Source organism: Monopterus albus, unplaced genomic scaffold (genome assembly GCF_001952655.1).
Source record: "Monopterus albus unplaced genomic scaffold, M_albus_1.0 scaffold321.1, whole genome shotgun sequence".
NCBI lineage: Eukaryota > Metazoa > Chordata > Actinopteri > Synbranchiformes > Synbranchidae > Monopterus > Monopterus albus.
In genome coordinates, this window is record NW_018128201.1 from 222,846 (window position 1) to 250,539 (window position 27,694).

The following is a 27,694-nucleotide window of genomic DNA, read 5'->3' on the forward strand; positions in this document are numbered from 1 at the left end:
CCCTGACTTAAACCCCATTGAGCATCTCTGGAGAGACCTGAAAATGGCTGTCCACCAACGTTTACCATCCAACCTGACAGCACTGGAGAGGATCTGCAAGGAGGAATGGCAGAGGATCCCCAAATGCAGGTGTGAACTTGTTGCATCATTCCCAAAAAGACTCATGGCTGTATTAGCTCAAAGGGGTGCTTCTACTAAATACTGAGCAAAGGGTCTGAATACTTATGACCATGTGATATTTCAGTTTTTCTTTTTTAATAAATCTGCAAAAATGTCAAAAATTCTGTGTTTTTCTGTCAATATGGGGTGCTGTGTGTACATTAATGAGGAAAAAAATGAACTTAAATGATTTTAGCATATGGCTGCAATATAACAGAGTGAAAAATTTAAGGGGGTCTGAATACTTTCTGTACCCACATTTCAAACATCTTTATCAACAAACTTATTAACAACACAATGAGAAAGTTTACTGCATGTTTTATAAATGTGCCCACATACAACATGTCCATCTGTGGATAACAATTAGTGCCCAGTCAGGCGGCGTTCGTGCCTTTTCGAAATGTCCGACATTGAAGGTCAAATGTTGTTGCCCTTTAACTATGTACTTTATAGCCTGGTTACATCATTTTCAGACTCATCAGACTGTTCAGTAAACCCCTTGTGCACCGTTATGGACGCAGCTTTAGTAGCTCTCCACTCATTTATTCTAGATTCTCTTTTAATCTGTCACTTATCTCGTTGTCTAACAGAAACCCCACCTTATAAATAAACCAGGTCTCTTTAACCCTTACCACAGTTAAGGAAATGAAAAAAGTTAGGAAAATCTGTTACTTCCGGTCAGTGATTAATTTAATTAAACACACTGATTGTGATACTGTTAATAAACACACCCAAAGAAGTTAATGCAGTGCTAAATATACTTGATAATTCTTTACCATCCATTGTCAGAAATTTCAGTGATAGTCAAACACTTTGCAAGTAAACAGAAAATATTTATTATGAAAAAACTAAAATTGAGTTTAACACTTCATGGCTGCAGTGAAGCTCTGTTAGGGGTTGTTATCAGCTTTATTGTGTTGGTTAGCTACTTTGGCAACTAAGGGGTCAGTTTTCTGTGTCCCAAAAGCTGTGAGCCTTCCCCCATGTGTCAGCAAGGGTTCAGTTCCTGTGATGGATCACCTGTGGACACAATACCAGGGTCCTGACCCAGAGGGATTCCCAGCTATGCCCTAATTAACTTAATACCTATTAATCTACAAGACTGTGCTCCCCTCTGCCACCTGTGCCTATTTTGTGAAGGGGCCTAGGACAAATGTGACAGGAATGAATCAGCTCCCAAATTGGTGCTAGTGATTTTTCTTGTATGGACAACAGACAAACAGAGGATCCAGATTATGAATGTTTCTGTGTGTTTATTTGAACAGTCCATCATTGAGAAGGTAGAGGAGGTCAGGGCATCGTGGCAACACAATGTGATTGAATGGCAGAGGTGGCTAAAAAGGATCCAACACAACAAATACTATGACAAGGTAGTTTCATTTTAAAGACAGTATAATGAAAAATAGTTGTTTCATGTATGAATCCTGTGTCATTTTGTTCACATAACTCTTCAAATATATTGTTAAAAATGAATATGTTACCCTTTTTTCTGGATATTGCTAATGAGCTAAGAGGCGAGCTAGTGTTTGCACCCAATAAATACCAGTAATATACAGACATAACATATTTGTATCTTTGTTCAGCAGTGAGGTTTCATGAAGAAGAAATGAAATCTGGTAGAGTGAATCATTTAAATTTTAACTTTTGGTAAGTATTTGAGAGCAAGATCACTAATAGCATCAGAGTATCGTGATCATTTACCAGAGATATAATTGATAGATAATTTAGAAAATAACATTTTTTAAATGTCAGTAATCTAAAACTATGTATTCTCCAATTTTTAAGAGTCACAACTGATTTCCCCCTTACTTAAAAGTTGGCCGTTTTTTAAAGAAAATCAATAAAAACCAGATCAGCAGCAAAGACATGTTGGTATGGAAATAAGTTTACATCAAAGAAATTTAAAGTAAAAACAGGTGCTCACTGATAAGTATCAAGTATCATAGGGCATGTCGATATGTGGTCCTGGCTCAAATACCACTAAACTAGGTTTTTGGATAAAGCTCAAAATATTAAATAAGCAAGTACATGTTGAGTCAGCAACTCTGCAGGCAAATGCTTCACATTTGATGTTTTACATCAAATGTTGAGGTTGCACTGTCACATCACTGTAAGGTGGCAGTGCATGCAGTGACACTGAGTTAAATAAAATCCACGGTTCTCAGCGCAGCCAGACACATGTTGGCATTCAGTACACACACAAATACACCCAGACTCTTTCAAAAACCACCCTGGGAAAAGAACCAGGAATTCTCTAAAGGAATGCCTTCACTTCCTGGTTTCCACACTTTTGAACCAGCTCCAAACTGGCTCTAGCACCATCTCAAAACTAGCACTTGTTTGAGTGGGTCAAAAAGAACTAAGTGGTGACCTGGAGACAGCCACAAGTGACGGACGTATCTGCCTGAGGTCAGTGAGAGCATTTAGTCCACCTCCTCTAACATTCACATCAACACATCATACTAGAAGGTTACTGAAGGATCATGGGCTCCCTCGCTAACATGTAAATACTAATCCAGATACATGCAGTGCTTGGAGGATGCAGCTACCACAGATCTGTGTTTATTACTGTTTTTGTTGTCAGTTACAATGTTTCTGTTTTCAAAAAAGAGCTCCAAAGGCTAAGAGTGGCCATCATTGTTTAAAGAAAGAGTCAACTGTGCATGCACATGATCTCTGCTCCATCGGTATACAGTGCCTTGCGAAAGTATTCGGCCCCCTTGAACTTTGCGACCTTTTGCCACATTTCAGGCTTCAAACATAAAGATATAAAACTGTAATTTTTTGTGAAGAATCAACAACAAGTGGGACACAACCATGAAGTGGAACGAAATTTATTGGATATTTCAAACGTTTTTAACAAATAAAAAACTGAAAAATTGGGCGTGAAAAATTATTCAGCCCCTTTACTTTCAGTGCAGCAAACTCTCTCCAGAAGTGCAGTGAGGATCTCTGAATGATCCAATGTTGACCTAAATAACTAATGATGATAAATAGAATCCACCTGTGTGTAATCAAGTCTCCATATAAATGCACCTGCACTGTGATAGTCTCAGAGGTCCGTTTAAAGCACAGAGAGCATCATGAAGAACAAGGAACACACCAGGCAGGTCCGAGATACTGTTGTGGAGAAGTTTAAAGCCGGATTTGGATACAAAAAGATTTCCCAAGCTTTAAACATCCCAAGGAGCACTGTGCAAGCGATAATATTGAAATGGAAGGAGTATCAGACCACTGCAAATCTACCAAGACCTGACCGTCCCTCTAAACTTTCAGCTCATACAAGGAGAAGACTGATCAGAGAGGCAGCCAAGAGGCCCATGATCACTCGGGATTAACTGCAGAGATCTACAGCTGAGGTGGGAGACTCTGTCCATAGGACAACAATCAGTCGTATACTGCACAAATCTGGCCTTTATGGAAGAGTGGCAAGAAGAAAGCCATTTCTTAAAGATATCCATAAAAAGTGTCATTTAAAGTTTGCCACAAGCCACCTGGGAGACACACCAAACATGTGGAAGAAGGTGCTCTGGTCAGATGAAACCAAAATCGAACTTTTTGGCAACAATGCAAAACGTTATGTTTGGCGTAAAAGCAACACAGCTCATCACCCTGAACACACCATCCCCACTGTCAAACATGGTGGTGGCAGCATCATGGTTTGGGCCTGCTTTTCTTCAGCAGGGACAGGGAAGATGGTTAAAATTGATGGGAAGATGGATGGAGCCAAATACAGGACCATTCTGGAAGGAAACCTGATGGAGTCTGCAAAAGACCTGAGACTGGGACGGAGATTTGTCTTCCAACAAGACAATGATCCAAAACATAAAGCAAAATCTACAATGGAATGGTTCACAAATAAACATATCCAGGTGTTAGAATGGCCAAGTCAAAGTCCAGACCTGAATCCAATCGAGAATCTGTGGAAAGAACTGAAAACTGCTGTTCACAAACGCTCTCCATCCAACCTCACTGAGCTCGAGCTGTTTTGCAAGGAGGAATGGGCAAAAATTTCAGTCTCTCGATGTGCAAAACTGATAGACATACCCCAAGCGACTTACAGCTGTAATCGCAGCAAAAGGTGGCGCTACAAAGTATTAACTTAAGGGGGCTGAATAATTTTGCACGCCCAATTTTTCAGTTTTTTATTTGTTAAAAAAGTTTGAAATATCCAATAAATTTCATTCCACTTCATGATTGTGTCCGAGAAGCTAATGAGTAGTCTAAACACACAGGTGATCCTTTCTTACTCTTTGTTACAGTTGACTGTAAATAATACTAATAAAAAAAACTCATTTCATTTTTGATCATTTAGCCTACCTCATACCTTGTGTCATTCAAAGTGGTCTAGAAAGGTCTAAAAAGTCTTCTGTCTAAACTGGTGAAACCTTGTTGCTGTGAGACTGTCCTCCTGTAAAAAAACAAAAACAAAATAAAGAGTCCATGTGTCATTTGTGGCAGCAGGTTATTAGGACCAGCAGTGTTATATTTAGGATTTGGAGGATTTGGGCTGCAGTAAAAAGTATATTTTGGTTCTGACTTTTTCCCCTCAGAATTCTGACTTTAAAGCTAACTTATTTAAAAACATCAAAATTCTGAGATTAAGAACAAAACACATTTTTTACAGTGGCCCTAATCCTTCTAGCCACTGTAGTAATTTTGACACAAGCTGTGTCTAAATTCAGGGGTTGCATCCTTTGGAGAACAGTTAAAGGAGCCTTCGAAATGAGACGACCTCATCTCAACACTGTGATGCAGTTGAAGGATGCAACCCTGAAATGGGACACAGCTACAAGCAAAGGAGGAATTTAAGTGAAGTTGTATATAGCATGACAAAGTCCATGTTAGGATTAGGTTGGGACTGCTGGGTCAGGAAATACAGGACTATAGGACAATTCTTAGGAAATGTTTTTTATCTATAACTTTTATACTATCTTAACCCCACGTTTATTATGAAGACAAAGGTTTCCACAGTCTTTATATCTTTTTATAAATCTAATCAAGAAGTGTTTGTTTCCAGTACCTGTGTTTATAATTGTTTCTATGATGATGGAGGTCTGATAAAACTGGTCCATATATTTCTTACTTCCAGGCTGGACTGCTGTAACTCTTTACTATCAGGATGTCCCAGTAACTCCCTAAAATCCTTCAATTCATCCTACTGACAGAGACTAGTGAGAAAGATCAGGGACCTACTTCACTAGGATTAAAAGGTGGAGTTCGGGTTGGCTCAGGTGACCCTGGCACTCAGAATCAGTTTATAGAAATCTCCTGTGGTAAAGCAACACTTTTTGTTTTGGGTCTGTGCAAAGCATTCGCTTGTGTGATTTTTTAAATGGATATTGCGGATTTAAGAGGTCCTGTTGATTTGAGAATGGTGGTCTATAATCTTCATAACAGCATCTACAGAAATTCAGATTATTAGAATTTTTAGTGAAGTGTGTTGGCTGGTAAACAGATCAACAGCATGAACACTGTGACACACTGACAGCCTCTCTGGGATGAATCCACCCTTGTTTCTTCTTCATATTTGCACTACCTCAAGCACCATCTATGCATGTTTTTTCCCTTCATTATTCATTTTCATACCATCCATAATTCATGTTTTAGTGAATTGCCTCTGTATTCATACAGTCCACGGTGGGTTCCATACAGCTGCAGTCTGGATTGTGCCACACTTTCTGCATCATGTGTCCCAGATCAGCAGGCATGCGACGCAGGAGGTGGTGGTGGGGTTTAATGTGGAGGAAACGAGAATGACAGGATTCGGGTGAGAAATGGGCAATAAATGTACTGATTTAGTGGTGAGAGAGGCTCATTAGGAGTATGATACAAAAGGAGACAGGACATTTTTGAAAAGAATAATAAAAAAAAAGATTAAAGGAATAGCAGGAGTTAGATGGCAAGATCAGTGCTCTGCTAGCAAGGTGAAACGGCTAGCCCAGCTCCATGAATGGGGCATTAGTTGGAGAAAGAAGGTAGATGATTGTAATTTAAAGTTACAATTTTTTGTAGCATTTTATTAGGGTTTTATCCCTTACGTTTGGTTAGAAGTACTCTTGGCTGTTTCTTCGGCTGACACTGAGTGTTGAGAAGTTGTGAAAAGATGAAGTACATTATAAGGATTGGTGGAGTGACTAATGGTGGTAAAACCCCCCTGACCAATAAGTTGGTCCAGACTTTGCCCAGTTGTCAGGGATGACAGCTTTAAACAATAGGACGTTATCACAGCTTTGGATATGGAGGCCATGACCAACACGGTGAAAGGCTGGATTGAGAACCCCGTGAAGTTTGCCTGTTCTCACGGTGTTCCTTTGACCTCTGCCTCTGATGTGGCCAACCCCGACGAGCAGATCCACATCCTGATTGTGGAGAGCTTCCTGCTCTACAACTACCATCCCCTTCTGGACGTGTTCAGTAAGACCTATTGCATCACAATTCCCTATGAGGGGTGCAAAAGAAGGAGAAGTACAAGGCAGTACACAGTCCCCGACCCTCTCGGCATCGTTGATGGCTATGTGTGGCCCATGTACCTGAAGCACAGAAGACAGATGGAGGCAAGCAGACTGAACATCATATACCTGGATGGCCTGAAATCCAAAGAGGACATTTACAACCAGGTGTATGAAGACATTCCGAACAACCTGCTCATTGTTTTATAGCAGGAAGACTCCTCTTCATCCCTGTACAGAATTTGTAAATAGTCCCAAAAAATGAAGTTTAATGAAGTTTTTAATTTTATTCTTTTTTGTACATATTAAAAAACAGTAGCACAGTGATGTTAACTTATCATTTTCTTTTTTTTATCATCTTATATGATCAATGCTTGTTTTTCCCCTTATCAACTGATTGTTGAACTGATTATGTTAAACTTAAATGTACTGGACCATTTGTCTGCCTGTCTCACTGTCTGACAAATAAACACATTAGTGGCTTGAAAGATGAAATACATCCATAAAAGGGGGGTGGCTGTGGCTCAGGAGGTAGAGTGGGTCATTTCCTAACCGGAGGATTAGCAGTTCGATTCTCAGCTTGTCCAGTCAACATGTTGAAGTGTTCTTGAGCAAAACACTGAACCCGGTGATAACACCGGTGTGTGAATGTGTGAGCATTTGAGTGGGTGAATGACCCAGTAGTGTATGCGTGCTGCAAAGCGTAGAAAAGCGCTATACAAGTATAAGACTATTTACCATCCAAAGGTAACAAAAATACCTTCTTCATTTTAGCTTGCTTGTTTAATCTGTAGAAAATCAAGGTGGAAAAATGTCAGTTTGAGGTTTTATGTTCTTGTAAATTCAATGAATCATTGAAGGTGCAGGAAAATAAAATGCAGAAAGACAGAATCAGGATTAGTTTTTCAGCACTTCTTTGTCCTTACCAATTTGCTCTTTTTCCCTCTTTATGTCTGTTGACTAGCATGCAGCACCCTGAGGGTGTCTGTGATGTCCCCGAGGTGACCTGCTGACAAATGGGGCTAAATCACCATCTGTCCCAGCTCTGTGATCACCTGACCTTAAACCATCAACCTTGACCTTTACTACCTCCACCCACGCACGTGCCTGCTGCCGTTACACTGTGCACACACACACACACACACATGCACACACAGTCACAACATCTTGAACACACAAGTCCTTACATGAGAATCAATGGAACTTGTAAGCCTTCCATTTCCTCCTTACCAAGCACTTTTCTCATCGTCAGAATGTAGTGTTCCCTCATTCCTGGTGGAAAATGCACCCGTTAGAAAAGCACATTTCTTTTTTCAAGATTTTGAACAGTGATAAAAAATATTTCCTCTGTCGCCGTTCTGCTGGGCTGAAGACAGATCTTTCAGAACTGGTGTCTCCAAATCTGGACCACTAAAAGCAGAACTATCTGCATGGATAGATCCATAAGGATTGAGTAATTTTGTTGTGACTTGGGTCAGCTGACCCTTTAAAGGGCTTGTCTGTAAAAATATGTCAGAAAGGACAGGGGTGTATGGGGTTTGTCTATGTAGTTAATTATGCATTGAGTTGTAATGATATATTCAAATAAAATGTTCTACAACAGAAACCGCAATGAACATGTTTAATGGTTGTTGCCACGTGAATCGAAATGTGTTGACTTTATTATGAACTCAAATGTTGTTTAGCAGGAGCCATTTTATATGTGTGTCACTTTTTCCGTTTCTTTCACATTCCAGTGGGCAGAGGTAACGGCTGTACACTGCCATTATAAAACCCAGAAGAACGCTGTGGTCTCCTCCGCTGGAAGCCTCATATGCTGCCTGGGCAATTGCTCTGTCCACATCTCACATTTTAACCTGCGCGCCAAGGCAAATCAGACTTAGCCTGCTGCTCGAGACTTCGCCCGATCATGTTTCCTTGCTGTTGATCCACTTCTGCTGTCAACTGTGCAACACAATTTCATCATTTTTTCCACTGGTTTGGTTTGCTGGTGTGTTCTGCCTTACAGTGTTTGTATTTTCTAGTTTGTGCTGCTTCATCTCTCAATTTTGAGTGTAAATATTCTTTACAATTTCTATTTATTTAGTTAATATTAGTATGCCACTATGTTAATGAATAATATATGAATATTTGGCTTAGGAAAATCATCAGCACTGAAGAACAACAAGAGTCATCCTTCAAGGAAATAGTAAAGGTCCCTGTACAGTATAATTCACAACTCATTGTCTGCTGGCTTACATTGAAGCCTGTGTGACCAGAAACAACGACAGCAACTGATGATGCTATGTCTTCCAGGAACCTGTGAATGATTTCCTCTTCTCTGAAGTGTAGTCAGTTGACCAGGGGTCAGCGTCTGGGGCCTTATGAGTTACTTCCTCCTCAACTGCAAGTCACTGAATGGACAATCACAAGCACAAGTGGAGCTGTAAGCTACAATCAGCCTGCTGTTTAATGGTCTCTTTATTGACTGTGAAGCTGTGGGAAATGTGGGTTACATAAGAGTGGGAACAGCAATGTTTATACATGTCATTACTAAATTTCTGGCAAATGTTATGGAGCTGAATGTTATTGATAAGGAAAGCACTTGGAGGTGTTTCAGTCTATAAATGCTTGCACTTAAGAGTGTTAATGCTGTAGGAGTGTTTGGGTGCCTGGAGCTCAGGTGGTAGATCAAATAGATAAGATAGTTATATAAACCAGAAACCTAAGGACCTGCCAACCCACACAGGGTTTAGGTTAGAAGGAAGTGCACACCCCTGCCTCTGACTTACAAAATAAAGCCACAGTCACACAGTCAGACACGTAAGCTTTTTGTTTTGACAGGTAGAGCACCAAAACCACATTGCCATGTCTTTTCTCTCAGCACTTCTACTGCTGCTGCTGCTGCTTCACAAAGATGATAATTTCATTTCTGAAGCGTCAGTTTTAACAGTGTTCATGCCTACAAAATGCCACAGGTTGCTTTAGCTAGTTTGTACATTTTTATTTCAGTTCTTTTTGTGACTTTCCAGAGATCTGACAATTAACTCCTGACTGCAATGCTGCGAGGTTCTTCTACCAAAATCACAACCCACTTCATGCAGAAAAGAAGACAACATTGTTTAACATCATCAATACTTACAAAAGTAATTTTAGTAATATAATAGAGCACTGCCTGTGTCTCATTTAATGTTTCTGCCTCTGCTGGGTGTCAGCAGGGAAAAGGTGAACAACTCACAAACAGTTTGAGAGCAATACAGTCTGTAGTCTGAATAGGCAATACTGTAGTAAATAGGGTGATGACACGACAAAAAGAAAATAAAATTTATTTTGTAGACACAAATATGTTTAATTTAGCCAACTGTGCACATAAAATTTAAAAGTGAACTTTAAAAGTGCAAGTGGAAACCTCACACCAAAACAGAAAATGCATCCTTGAATTTGTCTGTTGTGCAGACTTCAGTCAGAACGAATAGGACATGGAGCAAATGGGATGGAAGCTTTGAGTCCAGTGCCATCCAACCACTGATGATAGCTACAGCCCCTTGTACAGTCCAAACTACTGTGGTATGTATGGTACTTATCGTATGAGCCCACCAACTGCCCAGCACTATTTGTAAATATGTCCAAAGAAATTCTGCATGTGTGTAATAAACTTAAGTGTAATATTGCAGCTGCAGCCTTACTTTTTTAATGTATTTGATCTAGTTTATATATTTTTCATCCTAGTATGGGATTTTAATGTTTATATTTTAATTATTATTTATACTTTTAGTATGTTTTAATACACCACAATAGGATTGCTCACCAAATTTTGTTGTACACTGTGCAATCACAATAAAGGAATCTGTTAATCTAATGTGACTGTACCTTAGGTAGGTAAGTAGGTAGGTAGGTAGGACTTTATTGATCCCACAATGGGGAAATTCCTGTGTTCCAGCAGCAACAAAACACCATAAGAACAAACACCACACACATATCAGAGTCAGTTTATTGGCCAGGTGTATTGGACACACCAGGAATTTGACTCAGGTACATCAGCTCTCAATATGCAGACAGTAAACCAGCATAAGGCTGTGTAATATAACAAAATAGCAGTATTAACATCAACAACCAGTGCAAACAATGCAGAAAAAGCAGTATAAGTAGACAGTAAACAATGGAGACAACAAAGGAATGTTCATTGAAATTAGATAATTAGGGATAAAGATAGAGCACTTAAAACAGGGTACTAGAGACCTGTACGAGTCTATAAAATCTGTACAGTGTATATATACACAGGTATTGCACTGAGGGTTATTGTCCAATCATACTGTCGTGGGTTAAGTGTTCATCAGAGTAACAGCCTGGGGGAAGAAACTGTCCCTGTGCCTGGTTGTCTTGGTGCACAGTGACCTGTAACGCCGTCCAGAGGGGAGGAGTTCAAACAGATTGTATCCAGGGTGTGAGGGATCAGCAGTGCTGTAGAACTGTATCAGCAGCTCCTGGGGCAGGTCGAACTTCCTGAGCTGGCGCAGGAAGTACATCCTCTGCTGTGCCTTCTTGGTGATGGTCCTTGAGAAACAAATTCCAAAGTACCTAAAACCAAACAGAATATAATATTTGAGAGACAATCAAGAACAAAAATGATCCTCCCACAATTAATCCCTGAGAACAAATCAAAATACCTAAGAACAAGACAAAATATAGTATTCAAGAGATCAAGAAATCAGGGACAAGAATATTACTCCCATAATTAATCCTGCAATGGGGAAAATACCTGTATTTCAGCCATGAGGATGATGAAAAAACTACTCAAAAATTCCTAAAACAAGACTATTTAAAGTATTCAAGAGAAATCAAGGACAAGATTTTACATATGTGCATATTTACAATGCATTTTACCCCCAGGATTTGAGTATTGCACTTCAGTTGACTATTCCATAGTCCCTCATAATTTCACCCAGTTTATCACTGTAGTGATGTATTGTACAGTCTGATAGCTGTGGGGAGGACCGACCTATGGTAATGCTCCTTCTTGCACTGGGGATGTAGCAGTCCTGTGCTAAAAGAACTGGTCAGAGCCTCTACTGTGTGGTGCAGGGGATGGGAGTGGTTATGCAAGATGGATGTTAGTTTTGCCAGCATCCTTCTGTCCACCACCTCCTCAATGGAATCCAGAGAGCAGTCCAGGATGGTGGTAGATTTTGTTTTGTAATGTGAATGTTGTATTTCTACGATTTAGCTTGCAACTGTTGCAGTGAAAGGTCACATAGCCGACTTTGTGATAACTTTTCACTTTCCCCTTTGTCATAATATTATAAGATGATGTGCATATGTTTTGGCATCTGGTAAACCTTCAAAATCATAGATCTACAGCTCTTTCTCACCAGTACCTGATACAAAACAACCCCTTCAAGCTGTTTTTGGTCTGAAAGACCACTTACAGTATTAGGTAAAGGCGTGTTTGGCTAGATACCTATGAGATTATACAATCCAGGTAGGGTGGTTTGAGTTATACAGTGGTATGTCTGAAGACTTTTTAGACACTAAAACACTGCACAGTGGTCGTTACATAACACTAAGTCAGGCTGGCACAAACTGTGCAAGCATGTTCTCATTGAGATGAATTAGGGGGCTGAGCTTTTTCTCTGTTTATCTGAACATGCCCTGAAACTGAAGGCCTGAGAAAGAATTGTGAGGATGGTGGTATGACCTTTAAACCTTGTCTTTCCTCCTGCCTTATTATTCTTATGCCACCCCCCAACCTTAACCAAACACACTGTAGTGGGCTGCAGACAGCTAAGACCAGTTTGATTGTGATAAGTGGATAAATGTGTGCTAAACATCAGTACAAAAGATTGAGAAAGTGACATTTTGAAAGGTGTAACATTTGCTGATAAACTAGGACACCTTTTGATTGAGTTTTTTATTTTTTTTAATTTTTTTTACAAAGCTTGGTATAATATTCTTTCCATCCATCATGGAAAGGTGATGCTATTGATACTGCCAATCAACTGTGATAGTCCTTCTCTCTTTCCTCCTGTATAGCTTTCCCATCCTAAATGTGTTTATTTTCTAAATAAATACTGCAAACAGTAAATATGGACATAGCATCATAGAATATAGAGTAACAGGTCACATGTTTTTGTTTCACACAAACTGAAAATAACCCTATGTTTCAGATGAACCTTTCTGTTAAATCCATAAAGACTAAACTTTCACCAGTGAACACCCACAGTTAAAATGTGATTGTGCTATGATCACCTCACACAGCTCTTTGATATGCAGCAAGTATACTCATCACATGACTTTTGTTCTTATTGACACTTATCCAGATGTGTATCCAGACCCAGAGGGGATAATAGTTGGGTCTCTGAGGAGAACAAAACAGTGATTGTTCTCATGGGAACAGTGTTGTAAATTGTTGTATCTTCCTCTACATGGATATGGAGGAAGAGGGAAGAAAACACTTTGCTCTCCTCACAGCTGAGGTCGTCCTGAATTAGGTAATTAAAGCAGGTTGTTGCCAAAACATTAGCTCATCCCTCAGCTTTCTTTTGTCATTAGCTGAGCCCAAACCCCTCCACTGGCCCCCTCTCTTTGAGAAGGAGAACATGAATGAGGCAGATGATGTCTTCAGTTTACTAATTTTCCTGCTCCATTATTCACCTTTAGATTATCTTTTTTGATTAGTTTTATTATAGGGTGCGTATTCTTGTTTGTTTTCCCTCATAAGATGGCCTATAATAATCCTGTAATAAGTCAGTTTGGTTCCCCATTTCATTGTTAAGATCCAGTATGTGAATAGAATTGAGAATATTATCGCTACAGATATAAGAAGATTATGGGAGAAATAATGCAACATGATGATAGTAGCATAGAAGGATACAAAAGACTGATACGATCAACAAACTTTGCACTCACAGGTTCACTTCACTGACTATTTAAGAATACATCCATGTGCAAATATAAATATAAACACACAAATATAGTTTGATTACACATAGCACTCGGCTCTGTAAACCCTATAGGATATTTTTAAATAATAAAATGTATTGCATTTTGAAACTATTTATTTACATTTAGGCATAGTAGGAGATGATATACAGTGTTAGGTATTTTTAGTCAGATAGATATTGGATAGATACTTTATGTATTAGAAATGTTTAGTGGAGATAGGATGTCTAGTTAGACTGTTAAATGCTTAGGCCTGCTTATGGGTTTCTACAGGGTACATCTGGTCAAGGATAACTATAGAGAAAAGTTGATGACTGTAAGCAGACAGGATGTTTAAGATTATTATTATGACGTGTATAACTGTAGCCTTAGCCATAATATGTTCTTATGTTTAATGTCACGACATGTCACTAGAGGTCGTGTGAGAATTTTGGGCCTACTAAAAGTAGGCTATTGAATATTTTCTCTCCAGAAATAAATCCTGAAATATTCCGGTAATGTAATACGGGTCACTGAGTGTTTCTCTTTCAGTTACATCAGCTAATTATGTAGAAAACATTTTTTCTCGTTCAAATGTTAGTTCATGCTTTTATTCTCGCGAGAAGAAGTGGTTGCCATGGTACCAGGCACTCAGAGTCCTCCAAAACTGGCCCAGGCTGACCAATGAGGGGCACCCCGACCGTACCAAGCTGACGGTCGTTTTAGGGGTGCATTAAGTGTCTCCGGTATGTAAGCAATAATTTAAAAAGAATTCAGCGATTCACAATGTTTGAATTCACGGTTACTGAAACGAACTAATCTATTCACAATTTGAAGGCCGTAATTCCTTTTGCAAGAGTATATTACAAACTTACAGACTAATTTTATATTCAGTGGTTGGAGATTACATATGGTATCATCCGCGCCAACAATTGAAAGTTTCTGTGAAAGTAGAGACGTATGTGGTTTGTAGTTACGTTTGCTTGTATCTAGAAATACCTGCTTTGACACACATTGTATGACGTTTATACAGTCTTCATCTTACAGTAAAAAGGCTTTGGACACTGGTGAGTATGTATTTTTAATAAACGTAGGCATGGAGGGCAATAAATATGGCGCACCTGCGTGAGGAACTCAGGTTCTGTTGCAACCTTGGCATAAAGATCAAAGATTTTTATTGTCAATTGACTATATGTGCAGGACATACGGAAGAATCACACTGCTTGGCTGTCGGTGTATTGACACTCAGCTCTCCAGCACAGGAATGAGTGTTGTTCTTTTGTTTTCCTTCAGAGGAAGTTGATGCCTGAAATACACTGCCAGTAAATCAGCTGTCCCTTCCTGTATTTTGCCGGCTGTTTTCTCTTTAAACCAGCAGTTTTGAGTCTGGAGTCTGCTTTAAAATCATGGGTTTTGAGAGGATGCTTACAGAATGTAATCTTTTTTTGTGGCTGATTTAAAATAGCCAAATTTTGTAGGCACCTTCTTTGTTGTTTTCTGTTTGCTGGGAGGTCAAGCTCAGCTACAAAAATAGCCTGAAAAAGTAGCATGTAACTATAACATATTATATGACTAAAGCATGTTGGTGCCAGTAGGAGAGGAAGTATTCACATCTGTTACGTACAAGTTGGTAATATTATGCTGTAAAAGTAGCGGACTCTCTTACTGAAAGGCTGTTACAAAAACTCTTGCATTAATAATGTTAAGTAAATATGGATATTAATACAAAAAGGTACTTAGTGTTAAAAGTATTAATAAGCTACTGAATACAGAAAATATTATACTATCTACTATATTTTGTTAATACACAACAGCCTGTCACTCTGCACTGATGTAAAAGCTGGACTGCTGAGCTACTTTGTATCCAAGTGACACTACTGATTAATTTCATTACGGATTCACCTGCTGATTATTGTCTCTATTAATAGACTGACTGCTTTGTAAAACTAATGACAATAGAGAGACGTGCTGTCACAATTCTTTAAACCATTATCAAAATAGTTCATTTTGTGTGAGAGCACTCACTCACACGCACGCGCATACACATACTCATTTATGTTAACCAGGGAAGTTTGTGTGCGTTTCTGGGTCAGATTGCATTTTATGACTGATGTGTATTGGTGTTCTTGAAGGTGTCCAGTTTCTTTTTTGGTGAATGGAGTTTGGTGGTTTGAGCCTCCTCCTCTCTGCCGTTTGTCCACTGCATGTGGAGCCCGTTTCGGAGTCTGACAGGCAGTCGGGGAAGAAAGGTGCACACCCTTTGCGTTTTTTCTTGGATACTGCTAATATGCAAATGTGCATGGTATGATAACCGTCTATTTTCATACCATATAAACCTATATGAGAAAAGCTGAGAATTCAGCATATGCTGGTTTAATAATCTGCTCATACTCACCAGAGTAACTGACTTGCATTAAGATGTTCACCTTGGGCAACAGCAACAAACAGATCACCTTGTAATTTCTATTCTTAATCATTCCCAGGCCAGGAATGTGGACCCTTCAGCCTAGAAAATCATCTTGGAGTGTTTTATTCATTTATTTGTTTATTTTATGGGCCCTTCAGTGAGTGAGCATTCATCTCAGGAAAACAGTCGATCGGTGCTGGTGTGAGAAGTGTCTTTCTTATATTTGAATGGGAAGAGCATACTGTTAGACTGTTAGGGTAGGCTACATATAGATATAGTGCTGAAATGCCTGCTGTTATTCACATCGGTATTTTGAAGAAGACTGTTTCCTTCATTACCTCAAAGGGAAGCATCAAATAGGAGAAAGAGTATGGGTTGGCCTTGTCTGCACAGAAGCATATGGTGATTTTTAAGGTAAGACAGGCGCCCACCACAACCCACTGTGGTCCTGTCCAGGGGATGTACTTTTACATCAGTGATATCAAAACCAGATTGGTGCTTGTTCCACTTTCACCAGTGGGACAATTTACTTATTTTCTCTGTTTTACATAATTGTAAATTGAATATCTTTGGGTTCTGGACTGTTGGTTAGACAAAGCAAGACAATGAATAAGTAATGAAATGAATTGTCCATTGTAGTGTTACACTAAGAATTTGTTGACTAATATTTAACTTCTTAGCAGCTACCAAAGGCACTAAATAAGTAAAAACTGTTTTTCCACATGTTAGGGTTTAGAGGGAAAATCTGTGCATATGGTTGTGTAGTGTATTGTTGATTCAGTAGCTCTTCACCAGAACGTCACCCTGTCTGAGACTTGGTTCATGAGGTTTTCTTGCCAGTATCTTTTTCCTCTGTGCGCTCATTCTGTTGTTTACTTTTCAGTATTTTGGTCGTAGTAGTGGTGACGCGGCACTGTAAGTTTAGCTGGCCTAGGAAAGAATGAAGAACTCCTTTCTAATTAAGTACTGTGGTAGATGTCAGCAGTGATAACATGAAAGTTTGTCCTTACCATAGCTGCCACACAGACAGACACACTGGAACATTTAATCTCAGCTGTTACAGCAGCCTGATGGGATGGCACACATAGCAGAGTAACTAACCACTGTAGCTAATGCTGGTGATATTCCCTGTTTTCTGTTTGCTCATCCAGAATGTCTGTGTGACAGCAAACCTGTGATTAGCTGGAAAATCATATTTTTACTACCAAACCTACACACCATCCATCACAATGAATAGCCGGCAAATAATAGTGCTGCCTTGGCTAGATTATGCCCCACTAGCTGCGGCCTATAATATTATAGCCAATATCATTGTTGCTGAACAACACAGGAAAAAGACTTTTATTTTTCTTTGCAGAGTGCACACTGGCCGGTCTTAGATTTTACACATCTGAATCCATGTCTTTCAGAAGCTGGCACAGTGAAGTGCTATTTTTGTATGCTTGAAGTAAAAACCACATGGCTGTTGCATAAATACAGCTCCTTTGAGACATGTATGTGTGTGTGTGTGTGTACACTGTATATATATATATATATATATATAAGACCATAACCTTAGGTTCTGTTAACATTAACATAAAAATGTAGAAAAGCATTTCATTTTTTGATACTTGATAGTACTGAAGTAATTTAATCGATGTCATTAGATATCAACGCTCATGGATGACTTTACTTCAATGTTTAGTCTTGTTATCACTGTAACAAACTTACTTAAAAGTATGATTCCTCACTTCTGAGAAGAGGCCTTTGCTTGGTTCACATTTGAGTTAAGTCCTGTCTAGTCCAAATACCCTAGACAGTAGGTGTCATGTGGCTGGAACTCCCCTAAGTCATTGGCTCTTGGGTGCTCCCAGTTTGGGCAAACGTCTCCTGGAGGAATGAGGTCAGTGTGTGTGTCACAGGCTGTGTGTCTGTCTCTGCTAAGTTCTGGAGGTCAGCATTTCAGGACTCACATGCAAACAGCTTGTCTTGTGTGACTGAATGAATAATAAAACAGTCCTGCAATACTTGTTTATCATTTAGTTTTAATGCAGTTGGGAGCGGATCTGGCCTGTTTGTAGATGTACCATATGATTCGGCCTTTTTAAAGGCTCACCTTGAAGCACAGTACATCAGTGTTGCCCTGATCTACTGAGACGGGACATTTTGTTGTCTTTGCCTGCCATGTGAAGTAGCACCTGTTTGCTGCTATTTATATGCCAACGCCTTGCTACAGTCACTGTCATAAAAAGAACAGTGATATTTTTGAACTCATAACTCAGCGAGGCTGTTGTAAATAAATGTTATGTATAACATGTTATATATCAAATTTGGGGTGGAAAAGCCTGACAAAGTACTTAAAGCTACTCTACATTTTTCTTTTTCAACTTACAGCTACTTCTATCTACTCTTTGGCCCTCCCATCACACCCAGTTTCCTAGCAATGATGTATGCTACGGATGCCTGGTTGCGACAAACTATACAAAATGCAGCTTCCAGTCCGAAGCTAGCGCTAGGTGACTAGCAAGTAACTTATTAATCCAGTAGAAAGCTCTGGTTACTAATAATGTAACACACAGCGCTAATGTTTCACATAGCTCAAATTACTTCCAAATTAAAATCATATGAATTCATTCCAAAGGTTATGTTACTGAAAAACAAAAAATACCATTATCTTATATGCTAACACACCCAGAAGGAAGAACTCCACATCTCAATCAAATCTGAGTCCTTTGGCTGCTTTTAACCATCTCCATGTCAAAAAGCCAAACTATTGTTAGCCTTGGGTTTTGCTCTTTCTTTGTCCCACTCTCTCTCTGTGCAAACGATGCCTCCTCTTCACTCTGGCAGCCACACTCGGTTTTGTAGCTGCGGACAGCGCCACCCTCGCTTGCTGTTTGAACAATTCTTTTTACACCCTTCGCTAGGTCACTGGTGGGGACTAATGTATGGACCGTACTTTTACTCGATATATCAGACAGTGCGTGAAGTCTTATTTGATGCTCCTTTAAACAGATCCGATAAGGGATTAGAAAGGATTCAGATGTGATAAGCAGATTTGGAACTGAATTCAGATGCATTCCCCAGGATGAGTCATTAATCATAATTTGGTTGGAGGCTGGGAACCAGACACTTGAGACTGACTCAGTGGTGACTACACAAATACTTTACACAGTTTGATGTGTCTGTGTGTGTCTTTGATATGTCACACAATGTGTGCTCATCAGTTTGTCTTCATAAATCTCTACACACCCCAATTTTGTGACCTAGCAAAGAGCATTTGCATGTGGGTGTGTCGGCTCCTGTAGTTCTGGAGGATCCCCTTGTCAGCCATCTGCCCCACTCCTCCAAGACAAATGGCAGCATTCTGGATGCCAACCTTCTTTTCTCTTCATCACTTTTTCATTCCAAGAAGGCTTCTTCAGTGCGTGTTGGAGACTCTCCCCTCCAGATTGTCATCAGCACCTCTGGGCGTTTGAAGTCACTACTTAGCAACGTGTGTCTGGTTAACCATTATTTACCCTGGCTCCTCCTTTCTGGACTCTTTGACCTACTAACCAGAGAGCTCAAACAAGCAGCTTTAACATGTCTGTGTGTTATAGATCCCTGCTGCCGTGTCATGTTGGGATCGCTTTTACAAAACTAACCCTGTGGAGCAACAGAGTGCCTGCAGAGTTACACATGAGGGCGTCACGGTCCGAATGAGCTGCAAACAAAAAGGCCAAGGCGTTGTATCACTTGTATTGTTTTCTGTAAATGTTCTATTTGTTACTTTACCAGAACTGAAACTTGGCAGTATGAGCAAACTGTAATGAGAGCAGCATTTATTAGGCTTAATACCTCAAAGGCACAATTAGTTGAACACAACAGGATGATCCAGTTGTAAAGCTGAAAAGAGTTACCTTTTAAAGACTGTCACACGTGATGCTCTTTCCAAGTATTTAACCTGTGAACTCATTCTAAGTTGTACTTGTGGCTTTGGAGAAAGCATCCTGAAGTTTGAAAAAAATGACCTGATATTATGTTTGTTGTTGTTTTTTTGTTTTTTGTTTTTTTAAAAAAAAGGCCCCATATTTGCTGATTCCAGGTTAAGGTTAGGGTTACATTTTCTGCTTTGTCATATGTTTTTTTTTTTTCTGATGCCAAGTTCCCTTAATTTTATGATGAGTACAATACTAAAATGACTTGAGTATCTCTGGGTCAGGGGCTTTGAAACCAGTCACATGTTGTCCTGAAGAACTCTTTTTACAATGAAACAAGTTCTAAATGTTTCCACTGTCCACTTCATCACTACTCAAGGTTTTCTTTGGTTTGGACTTTGTTGCTTCACCATCTTTAGACTTTTGTTGTGCAGTCTCATGTCCTTTTATGAGCATCGGCGGGGGGTTAATCTGTGCTTATTAGGAATGACTGGCACGCACTTTCAACTTACGAACACATGGGATTCATCAATATAAGAACACAGGTGTGAGCAATTCTGTGGTTTAGGAACGTGTTCATGAATCAGATGTAGACTTTACCTAGGACCTTTCTTAGAACAACCTATGAAGAAATTTAAGAAAACACTTATGAAGATATTGGTGAATGAGGCCCATTAACATAAAAGTGACCTACGTCTGAATGACAACAAGCTGTCACTTTAACAGATTGATGAATCCAGAAATGTTATGTATCCCATGTCTGAAAAAAGCTAAAGTGACCCTTGAAATTCAAAGTAAGGCACTCTGTGGAGTTTCTCAGGCAACAGTACTCACCATAGCATACAGTGTGTACTCTTGAGCTCTAACAAACGTGTTGAGCGTGTTTTGTTCTCCCTGATTTTAAATGTACATAGATGCTTACTGATATAAATTAACATGGGATCATAATACTCTGGTCTGTACCACCCTTATCCGCACCAAACTGAGATGCAGGATGACGGAGACAGCCTGCTGGGGCATGCCAGTGTGTAATATGAGTTGTTAGTAGTGAGTCCCTGTATTTGTGGAATGTGTGAGTGTGTGTGTGTGTGTGTGTGTGCGCGCTTATGATTTTGGTACAAGAGAAAGGAGCTGTAGTAACATTACTCCTCTCACCCTCCTTGAGTGGACACTGTAAAAAGATATTTCAGACTGATGAATTGAACATTTTGTGTAGAGTTAGTGGTGTGTATTTAAAAAAGACTCCAGCGGAATGTCAGGATAGACTCATCATTGTGTGAGTAAATGAGCATGTCTGTGTGGTTGGATCACCGAGTATTTGGCCAAATGAGAAGGCACCATACACTAACACACTTAATCCAGCTGCCTCCTCTGTGTCTCCGAGCAAAGGTGCACGTTCTCATAGAGGTGTGTTAATGCTGCCAGGGGGCCAGCTGCGATGTTCACAGGGTATTATGTTGAAAATGTTCCCCTCCAGCACAGAGACTGTGTAGCTTTGAGAGGAGGGGACGAATGACAAGAGGGGAGGAAGAATTCTGAAGAGAGGAGTGAGACAAGTGGTTGGCATTTTGAAGAAAAGATGGAAGAAGAGTCGATCTAGGAAGAGTTGAACAGAAGGTGATGATGAACGTGTATAAGAGGAATAAAAAGCAGAGGTAATAAATGTGGGATTACTAGTGTTCAGATGGAGGGGAGGAAGGAAGGGAGGCAGGAGAGTGTGACTGATAGTGTCAACAGAGTTAGAGAAGGTGTTGGAATTTGTTGACCCAGCTCACATATTTATTGTCCTCTCCCGCTGCGTCCCACTGTGTATTTTGGATTAGGACAGTACCTGGTTTTCCTCTCCAGTGAGGGGTCGGAGTGTAGGTCCGCTCCCTGCTGCCGTCTCTGGAGAATGCCTGACTATTGCATGTGTGTGTTTCCCTTTGGACTGTGGGCGCAGATGCCCGAATCGGTTTGTATACATGTGTTTTAGTGCACTTGTATTACAGGGAGGTTGGTCTGGTGCACCCCGCCCTGCTGGCTCCTTTAAATAAGCACCGCCGCTGTGTGTGTTTGGACTGTAAGGAGAAAGGACAGCTCAGTCACGGTGTGCAGGAAATCAAGCAGCTGATAACAATGGAAACAAGTGCATTTACTGATTTTTATTTTTGTATTAATTGAACACAAACCTTTGTGTATACATTTACATAAATATTGTTGACTTATTGCATTAGTTAAGCTTATTAACCCTACCCATGAACCACTGTTTTCCAGGCCCTAATGACAGGATATCCTCAACCACACCTCCTTCATAATGATATTCTTTTCATTCACCAGCTGTCTGTCCTCCCACTTCCCTTCCCTGACTTTCTCACTTACTGGAATACAATGTGTGTTATCAGAAGAATCTGCTGAAAAGGAAAAGGCTAATGGTATCTGGAATTAAATAGAGTAAACCATCAGTGTTTTGTTTGGATGTTGTCAGGGATGTAGTAGAAGGTAAATGACCTAAACTCAGTTGAGTAACAGCAAGAGGTGGGAGATGCAACATTGTTCAAATATGGGGTTATTTATCAGAGTGCACTCTCTGACATTCGCAGTGTTATGCTGGTTTGTACAGACAAATATCTTAAAAAAAATGAAAACAGAGCTAGAACATGAGGTTTATGTGCTACATACTTTCTTATCTATGAACACCTGGGTAATGGCAGTGTGAAGATGGTGTAAATTGGGCATTGTTTGTTTCAGAAGCCCCTTTTGCACAGATTATTCATGGCAGGATTATTGTGCCAGTCCTTCACCACACCTTTCTGTATAAAAGATAACAAACTGGCGTGGGTGGTTGGTGTCGTCCCTCCTTTATACTGCCACAAGAGGTAGTAAAATTTGTGCAACTGTTTGACCTCAGCCTTTTTAAGTTCAGTGTAAATTGGCAATACCGCCATAAAGATGGACCAGTTTAATGTCAGTATATGGAATCTCTGTCTAAAAGAGGCTGGAAGGTTACAGAAACCGTTTCCCCCCAGCTCCACTGTTGAAATCATGCAGCGGGAGGGGTTTGTCAATTTGATCATCCAACTCTGATGGAGTATGCTGGTGATTAAGCAGGTGTTCAGACAGAAAACAGCACAGTAATGGGCTGTTCACACATGCAGATTCAAGTGACAGCTGTTATTCACAGTGAATGAGAGCTGGTCTTGCAGCCCAGGGGAGTTTTTTTTTTTTTAAGAAAGGCTCAGCTTTGTGCAGATATTGTCTGACATGGGAGTGACATCCAGGAAAAAGTTAATAACAACCATCTTCATTCTACAGGAATCATAACCGTACAAGGACAGGAGTTTTTAAATGTGATTATTCTGCTACAACTGCAGCTTGGTCCCAGGATATGCTCCCTTGTGAACAGAGGGGATGCATTTTATATTTTCTGTAGAATTGTCAGAAAAAGACATGGTAGTTGTTATGCAAAGCAAAGACAACAATGGTTGTAAAATCAGAGAAAGGCTGCATTCAGATTGACCATACATTCACATTGATCTGGCAAAAATGCAGCTTCCTGCTGTATTTCATCACAAGGGGCCGCGTTGGTCAGAGGGATGAGGGATTGCAGGGGGAGTGTTGTAAATGTGTACGATGTTAGGACGAGTTGACCTGAGTGGCATTATTCACATTTCCAGCTCGTGACCTTGGGTTGTGTTTTGGTTAGCCATGCTGCTAACGTAGCCTACTCTAGATTAGCCACAATTTCTACCACCAGTGTGTTGGTGCTGATAGATATAAACGGTTTAACATCCAGTACCCTAACTAATGAAAACATATGCCATGTTGTTATGGTGTAATAACTGTGGCCCAAATTTTACAGTGAATAGTAGTGAATGCTTATGCTAACACGGTAAATAGAAGTCTTCTTCCTGTGGGTGCCAACGTCCTGGTCGTCCCCAGTACATGATTGGTCAATGCATCGCCTTTTCCGGATGATGTTCTGTCTGGTGCGGTGAAAGTTGAACCAGACCGGATGATGTTTTGTCTGGTGCGGTGAAAGTTGAACCAGATCTGGCAAAACGACGCAACCCCTTGTGGTGCTGATCTTGGCTGCAGTGAACACAATTCCCCCATAGAATTGAACGGGGAGAGCTGCGTTTATACACACATTCACACCAAAAGAGCTCTTGTTTGTTTACCTTGTCGTCATAAGCATTCACTGCTATCCACTGTTGAATTTGGGCCACTGTTAACATACCATAACAAACGCTATGCATGGCTAACCAAAACACAATGGAAACTCCCGGGCTGGAAATGTGAATGAAGCCATTCACGTAGACTCATCACAACATGGCTGTCTTGTACGTGCCTTCAAGGCACTCTTCCTGTCACCCCTCAGCCCCTGACCAATGCAGCCCCTTGCGTTAAAACGCTGCAGGGAGTTTTTGCCCGATCAGTGTGAACGTACAGAAACATACACATTGCAGAAACTGATTGAACTTGATCTGTTACTGTCAGACTGGGTGACACTTTATTTAACAGGTGTGTAAATTCCAATTTATTTACAACTAATTTCCTTAAAAAAATACCATGGAAACGCCAACATACCTTGGTACCAGATATTGTCTTCTTCATGCTCACTGGCAATACGTACTCACTTTCCATTTCCAACTAAATTGTCAGGAATTTAAAAAAAGAATCATTGTTTCCATTTCCTGCATAACCACTTCACTGGTACTATAATAGCAGAAGGCATCAGGAAGATCATGTGACTCTCACTTTCTGCCCAACTCTCTCTCTCTCTCTCTACATCTAGGCAGTGGGGGTGGAGTCTTCCTCAGCAGTGGGAGGAGAAGGAGAGCCTAAGGAGCAGAGAGCAGCTCAGGTTAGTGTTCATTTGGCTCGCTCACACTCAGGAGCACAACACACACATACCGGCACACTGGAAAGCAGCCGTGTAGACTGGGGGCAGCTGCCTGCTTCTTTCAGCGCAAGTCACGACTCTGGTGTTTTTGAAGTTTTAGTTTTGTGGTTTTCCAGAGATCTGGTGAAGGATCCTGTTGCCTGTAGATATACTGTAAGTAAACTTTACCGTATGTTCTGTTTAAACACATCACTGTGCCTGTAGTGTGTAGACATGGGGTTGTCTGTGTACAAAAAAACAAAAAAAGGTTGGAGCTTGCCGCAATATCAGGTATCAGTGGAAAACCTGGTATTTTGACTTATTTACTTTGTCTTCTATGATTTTGTTTTATTTTATTGCCTTTTTATGTAAAGACATTTGAATATTTGCTTCTAATAATACAACACTGGATGATGGCAAGAGGACAAGCAGTCTGTTTGTGATACTTAGCAAAACCATACAGAGCAACCAAAAGCCTCCATTGTAACAGAGGCAGCTATTGTGTCTATCTGTTTCCCTGTCTGTGCTTCCTTGTCCTTGAGATAGGAAAGCCAGATCTAAAAATACTGGACCTGATTATAACATTTGGCAACTCTGCTCCAGGACTATTTTCATTCTCTCAGCCCGCTCAGCTGTGACATAAAGGGGTTTTCCATTATAGGAATCAACCAAAATGTGTCGCACAGAGTAACACTCGTCATGTGTTCTGCGTTACCACTACACTCGGCCCAGGGCCGACAGAGAGAAGATACACTGGAAAAAAACAAAGCAGGACAGTCCGCGTCAACCCTGGAGGCTACCGCTTGTTAGATTCCGATAGTGGAAATGCAGCAATAGTGAGATGCTGTGTGGCAGGGAGCGCACGTTGTGCCTATAACAAGTTTGATGTTGATGTTCTTGTTTCAAGCAGAAAAGGGAAGTGTGTCAGAGAGTTATAGTTCAGTTTATCTCACAAACTGTTTATATTGATCAAAGATCTTACAAAGTTCAATGAGTTTGTCTGTTTTCTCTCTAAGGTTTAGAGTTGGATGTCTGTGAAAGCCTGTATGCATGTGGGAGAGAAAGGCATGGCTGTAGGCTAAAACCAACAAAAACTCACCTTTTACAGAAGGTTCTTTAGATTATCAGCAGCCCTCTGTCAGTGGAGAGTAAAACAGGAATTAGGAGGGTTAACAGTAAGAGAATGAGTTGTGTGAGTGTGACAGTGTTTGTACACGTGAGTGCAACCAGTGGACTGTGTGTGCAGGCAAAACACTCCCAAGTCAACAGTGAGGCCTAGACACTGAGGTGACTCCAGTGACCACTCTCCCTCCCACCTGTGTGTGTGTGTGTGTGTGTGTGTGTGTGTGTGTGTGTGTGTGTGTGTGTGTGTGTGTGTGTGCGGTGGCGGCTCTATAGCTGATGGAAGATCGCCTCTACTCCTTCACATCTCTGGAATGCATTCATCACGTTGGGGGTGTCTTCTCTGTCTTCAAATTTTTGTTTGCTTTCGGGCTCCACTGTTGCATTATAATGACATGCATTTATGTGCACGTGATTGTTGATGTGTGTGCTTCCTGCAAACGTTTGTCTTTTGGAATGCATTAGTAAATATGAGTATACTGTATGGCCTCATGTGCCCCCAGGTGTGTGTGTGTTGCCCAACAGATCATCTCCATCTGATATCAAAGGAGGGGTGGCATCCAAGCACACATAAACTTACGCTCATCATCCAAAACTAGATCTGCTGATCAGTTTGGTGGGAGTACTGTAATATTTTCCATCATCAGCAGAAATTCTTTGCATGTTATTTTACCCAGGAGAGGCTCACAGTAAAGCCAGGACTCTCTACAGGCATTGTAAATCTAAGGGGTAATCCTGCATGCTAGTCACCTGGTTTAGAGAGAAAATATAATCACCAAACATCTTTTAAATTATATCAGAAATAAAATTCACTTGGCTGTAACTTTATTCTTAGCTGAGGCCTTGAGTTGGCTCGTCGCCCTACTGAGTGCACCATAAATGGTTGAATTTTCAGCCAGTTGGATGAGAAATTTCTCGGAAATCATGAATACATGGGATTTTCCAAAGTAGCGTAAACAAATGCAGACACACTCGTGTGACTGGGAGTCTCCGGGTGTCTATCAGTGATTTATCTAGTGACTGATTGTGAAATGCTACTTTCAGTAGGTGTTTTTGAATGGTAGCTGACTCACTTACAACATGTTAAACTTTAACTGCAGAGGAAGAATGAAAATGTGAGACCTCATAATTTGTTCTTGTTTATGTGGCAAATTCATGTAATCCTTTTTTCTATTTGGCTGACATAGGCAAATGGCAGATGTTCTACGTTGGCCTTCGCTGCCGGGTTTAGATTTCCTGAGGGAAGACTCTGCCACCTGCTCTGTGCTGATTACCTACTCAGTCAAAACTCTTTATGACACAAACACAAAGAGAAAACGAGGATGGTGACATTCTTGGATGCACAGCCACACACATGCATGGGGGCCCCTCCCCATTGCACCCTTGGGTGTAATTGTGCTAGGATGTGTCTTTCCTGGGGCTACAGACGCAGACAGTGATGGGTGGAGGAGGAGGACGATGTGAATGAAGAGAGTTAGGGGAGGGCCATTTAAAGATGGAGCTAGATTCTATAATAACAGTGTGCTTATGACTGAGTTGACTAAACCCTAGTGCATAATCCGTGTTATGTTAAGTTCTCCACCTGGCCATAAGCTGTTTTCTGTAAAGTGAGCAGCGAGGCCAGAGCTAACAGCTGTGCAGCACTGTCTGCTGGAGCCAGGGCACTAAGGTCTGGTGCTCTGTTGTTTGCCTTTGTCTTCATTAGCTGACCTTGGAGCTCCTTAAATCAGCCCTGAGGGCCAGTGGCTGATAACCTTTTGAACTCTTTTTAAGCCATTTTATTGACTTAAAACTGAAGCTGTTACATTGCAGTGAGGTGATGGACTGGGGTTATACAACCTGATACCCAGGCTGTGGCCTGTTTCTCATTAGGATAGACTATTATTCATCCAGA

At 40.5% G+C, this 27,694-nt stretch overlaps 1 protein-coding gene, 1 long non-coding RNA gene and 1 pseudogene across 7 annotated transcripts in view; all 3 read left to right on the forward strand.

Moving 5' to 3' along the window:
• The window catches only part of LOC109974138 (uncharacterized), a 17,211-nt gene extending 6,948 nt beyond the window's left edge, over positions 1 to 10,263 (forward strand). Inside the window, exons 1-4 of one of the 2 annotated variants that reach the window (XR_002276929.1) lie at positions 1,396 to 1,529; positions 8,348 to 8,601; positions 8,751 to 8,805; positions 8,907 to 10,263. This is a non-coding gene — a long non-coding RNA (uncharacterized LOC109974138). Of the gene's footprint in view, positions 1 to 1,395; positions 1,530 to 8,347; positions 8,602 to 8,750; positions 8,806 to 8,906 lie in introns of those variants that run through there. The other variant, XR_002276930.1, reaches the window with a different exon arrangement.
• LOC109974137 (nicotinamide riboside kinase 2 pseudogene) lies at positions 6,206 to 6,821 on the forward strand (annotated as a pseudogene).
• A 3,972-nt stretch (positions 10,264 to 14,235) lies between the features above and the next one.
• LOC109974135 (protein FAM110B) overlaps positions 14,236 to 27,694 on the forward strand; it is a 24,426-nt gene continuing 10,967 nt past the window's right edge. Inside the window, exons 1-2 of one of the 5 annotated variants that reach the window (XM_020624170.1) lie at positions 14,236 to 14,254; positions 24,592 to 24,660. The gene's annotated coding sequence lies outside the window, so the exon portion shown is untranslated. Of the gene's footprint in view, positions 14,255 to 14,378; positions 14,576 to 15,696; positions 15,758 to 24,591; positions 24,661 to 24,683; positions 24,853 to 27,694 lie in introns of those variants that run through there. The other 4 variants (XM_020624168.1, XM_020624169.1, XM_020624174.1 and 1 more) reach the window with 4 other exon arrangements.